Source organism: Alosa alosa, chromosome 24 (assembly GCF_017589495.1).
Source record: "Alosa alosa isolate M-15738 ecotype Scorff River chromosome 24, AALO_Geno_1.1, whole genome shotgun sequence".
NCBI lineage: Eukaryota > Metazoa > Chordata > Actinopteri > Clupeiformes > Clupeidae > Alosa > Alosa alosa.
In genome coordinates, this window is record NC_063212.1 from 21025187 (window position 1) to 21029938 (window position 4752).

Genomic DNA, 4752 nt, shown 5'->3' on the forward strand with positions numbered 1-4752 from the left:
ACATGCTGGCTGGCCGCAACGCTATTTACTCACAATAAGGGGCGTTTATGGTGGACCAATAAAATGCAGACGAAGCAACCAAGATCCTATGAAATGCACTCATGCGTGCCCAAACAAACCCGAGTCTACTTAAAAGCGCACGGAATGAACTGTAATTGGTAAGCTAAACCTTTAACTCATTTAAAATAAATTACGAGATTCTAGATATTTCCATTCCAAAAAAGTATAATAATAATAGATAATATCAAACGTGTCACCAGTAAAACACCAGTAGGTTCCAAGAAAAGTGCACACGGAGCGGGTTAAGAAACACCCCGCCCCCACATCACATCTCCGACGGGCAAGAAGATGCAAATGATTTCTTTTCAGACCGCCCCATTGTGTGTGTGGAGGGGGTGCAGGCTGACTAAAGGCAATCCATTCACTTAATGTGACTGCCTCCCCAGCACCGACCCAGCCCATAACCGCTCCCACCCCTGCCCTCTCCGGCAGACAAAGGCGCAGGATCGCCTTACACAAGCGCTCCCCTCCACCTTCCTCCTACGGGTACACGTGGGTAGCTCCTATTTGAAGTGCCGAACTGGAAATAGTAGACTAGCGAGAGAGTTTTAAATACCATGCCGTTGCTGTACTGTAGCCTATGACAGTGTGGGCTATTCAATTCACCACCGCGCACATAGACAATAGGCATTGAAAGAGAATGTATTAATATGTGCCAACAATACGCATCATTATTTACGAGAGGTTATTGTTATCCTAATAGCTAAGCTTTTACATTGTACAAAAAAACTCCCCATAGCCTATAATGGCAATAAAAGGGTTAACATGACGGCGTGAAGTGACTGCATTTCCGGATTCAGCTTCATCTGAATGTTACTACTACTACTACTACTATTCATTCGGTAACTGTTTTATTACAACTCGTTCAATGAATGGATGTCTTCTGTCCACTCCCCGAAAACAATTCAGTCTCGAGAACACCAGAAAGACACACGTTAATGGGACGTAGGCTAGTCTACAGTCCCTAGTCCTTTTTACCAACTTATTTCAAGGCAAAATAATGGAATGCTTACCTTTTCAGTCCAAAACGAAAACACTTTTTGAAGGAACTTCTGCGTGCTGCTTGCCCCAAGCTTCCTCAAAAATCTGTAGATTGAAAGTAAAAAAAAAAATCTAATCTTAATTCTACCGTCGTTACAATGTCACAACACAACAGCATTTGTGGACCGGCTACATTCACGTTCGCTGCTTAAACTATCCTATCAGACGAACGTGATTTAATCATGGTTGTGTGATCAAATAACCACTTCGTAAATTCGCTTGCATTTCACCTTGCCGATGGGTTAAGTTCAACATCTTATCAACACAATACGAATAATTCGAGAAGCCGGGTTACTTCGAGGAAAAGCTGCTTTTCCCAAAAAAACGTTGCAGTCCCCGAAATAGTGATCCGACATTAATCGACGAATTGTGTAAATACACCAGTTTATACCGGTTGTGTTGGAGTCGTTGCCCGGCGTTCCTCAAGTTCCAGGCTTCGGGAGTTTTTTCTCGCCAGCCAATATCCCAGCTTGTCCGACCGACGCTCCTATACCGGCTGAGCTGTAGCCTAGCCAACAACTGTACATCCAAATCGTCCTTTCCGTGATTATCCTGCTCTCATAGAATCAAGCGAATAAACGAACACATAGCAAATAATCCAATAATTCGCTGCCAGTATTTTTTGTTGACGTTCAGTCAGTAATTTTTCTACCATACACTGCGGCTCTTGTTTTCGCTCCCGTAGGCAAGGATCGAATTGCGCTGTAGCCTACTGCTCTGTTTTAAAGGGACACGCCACTTGGCTCTGCGCGCAACCTATGATGCTCGCTCCGCGCACACACACACCAACACGCTGGCTCTGGTTCCGCCGCTCCGCCCCCTGCACATGACGTCACCTCACGGCCCCGGAATTCCCTGACAGCGCAAACTGGCACCGATTCTAGTCTCATACTGGGACCGCTTCTCTCTCTCTCTCTCTAAAGGTGAACTCGTGACTTGGTGACCCGCCAGTCACTCGGGACAACAGTTCCGTTCGTCGGCTATTTTTAATCTGTCTTGGACACAGTAGCCCAATCACGCTGCTTAGGGTAACTCAGGATACAGTTGAAATGATCATTTCTAGACCTGTTAACGTTTGCAGACAAATCACTGCGCATAAAACAACGTGTTTTTTATTTATTTATTAAAGAATAACCTTTACACACGTTGACAAATCATCTGCAGAGTGTTCACCTGGCAAAAATAAATAAATACATGAATACATAATAATAATAATAATAATAATAATTGACCCAATCACCCTCACTTCTAATTTAACACTAGTGCGGTTTTAGAATTTGAACTTTCAGTAACCTCCTCGCAAAGTGCTTTGAGAGAGCCAAGACAAGCTGAGAAGACAACAGCCGTCCACTCACAGCTGAATCACAACGCTGAACTCAGCAAAGCAGTCTGGTGCCCGACTCCATATCATCAATATCTCCCTTGAATCTGTTCTAAATTCCCTCCCTCTCTCCGCGGCACCACACACACCCCTTCAATCAGCGTTCCCGACTCTCGGTGCCGACACAGTGGTGTGTCCAGTTAACGTCAAACAGAAGGCTGTTCTCACAGTGTGGCCAAGTACATGTGTCATCAGAGCTCCCCCACACACACACACAAATGAGCGGGTACACAGTCACACACACATGGCAAGTTTCTATTTAGAGCCCTTGCATCAGCAGCACAGGCAGACACAACACACACGCACACACTAAACCGCGGGAGTGTGTCACGAGAGCTGTGTTTTCTTGGAGAGCAGTGTATGTCCAGTACAGGAACAGGAACACACACACACACACACACACTCTCCAAATGCAAAGTGAAAAATGGACATACACTTTAATTATGTTAGATTGAGGAAGTTGGTTGTTGTTGTTGGGAGAGGACGCTGAGTGATGTGGCTGAGGGTGAGGTGGGGTGGGGTGGGGTGGGATGGGCACCGCACCACCCACCCACACACACACACACACACACACACACACACACACACACACAAACAGGGTCTGGATTAAGAACAAGGGAGGGTGAGAAAAGGCTTAGAAAGCTTGTTCTCTCTGACACACACACAGACCACCTGCCAATGATGTTTCATACTTTTCTTGTGTGTGTGTTTGTGAGGAGACAGTGGTAGTGGTGGATGTGTCATTAATACAGGCGGTACTCTCTGTAGAAAACAACCCCCCTCTGTGTGTGTGTGTGTGTGTGTGGAGGTGGTTGTGGTGGTGGATGTGTCATTAATACAGACGCTAGTCTTTTGAAAACACTTGGCCAGCAGTTAGAGGGACACACAGTGAGTCAGCAGCAGAGGGCTTCTTTCGTCATTACTATGGCCTCCACACACACACACACATATTCTCTCTCTCTTTCTCTCTATCACACACAGATTCTCTCTCTACAGACTCTCTCATACACTCTCTCTCTCTCATACATACACTCTCTCTCTCTATCAAACTCTCTCTATCAGACTATCTCTCTCTATCACACACAGACTCTCTCTTTACAGACTCTCTCTCATACACACAAACTCTCTCTCTTTCCCTTTATCAAATTCACATACAGACTCTCTCTCTCTCTTTATCACATACACACACACACTTTTTTTTTCCTCACACACACACATTCTCTCTCATACATACATACACGCTAGCTGAACGATATTTCAGTAACTTTTTGTTCTGACCACACACACACACACACACACACACACACACACACACACACACACACTTTACTTATAAACACTGTTCTCATTAGGGACTTCTCATAGAGAGCAGACACAAGCCATCACCGCACCCTAACACGTTTCCATGGTGACACCAACATATTCAGGCAGTGTGTGACATTTGACCTTTGGCTGTAAAGAGGTCAGACTACGCCCGCACCTGAAGGACGAACAGGGGACATACACTCTCTTAAGGTGGCACAGGTGTAGCCATCTATTTCAGCCAGGTTGGAGTGAATGAGATGTGATGTGTCCACCTTAAAATGGGCTGACTGTCTGTGGCAGGGCAGACTGGACATCTGCACATCTGCAGGGCGCTGTAACGACCAGGTTTTATGGCACACTAAGAACAGCACACACACACACACACACACACACACACACAGAGAATTCCACAAAGCTTTGGTCTAAACACACAGACACACAGAAACCCAGACACACAGACACACACAGACATAGGCAGCCAAACTCCACACACACTGGGTGTGTGTCTAAATGAGTAAAACACATTATACAGCTTTACCCAGTACAACACCAAAACAATCACAATATGCATGCAATATGGGTTTGAGGGCAGTCGTGGCCCACTGGTTAGCACTCTGGACTTGTAACCGGAGGGTTGCCGGTTTGAACCCCGACCAGTAGGCACGGCTGAAGTGCCCTTGAGCAAGGCACCTAACCCCTCACTGCTCCAGAGCGCCGCCGTTGTTGCAGGCAGCTCACTGCGCCGGGATTAGTGTGTGCTTCACCTCACTGTGTGCTGTGTGTGTTTCACTAATTCACCGATTGGGTTAAATGCAGAGACCAAATTTCCCTCACGGGATCGAAAAAAGTATATATACTTATATATACTATATATGCCACAGGGGTGAGTCCAGGGACACTTCAGCAATAAACACACACACACACATAAGTAAAAACATAAACCAAAATACAAGAAATTTACAGAA

General features: G+C 45.6%; 1 long non-coding RNA gene across 2 annotated transcripts in view; it reads right to left on the bottom strand.

Annotated features, from left to right (window-relative positions):
- Positions 1-1037: 1037 nt before the first annotated feature.
- LOC125289654 overlaps positions 1038-4752 on the bottom strand; it is a 75876-nt gene continuing 72161 nt past the window's right edge. For both annotated transcript variants that reach the window (XR_007192665.1, XR_007192666.1), the window contains exon 4: positions 1038-1146. This is a non-coding gene — a long non-coding RNA (uncharacterized LOC125289654). The remainder of the gene's footprint in view (positions 1147-4752) is intronic.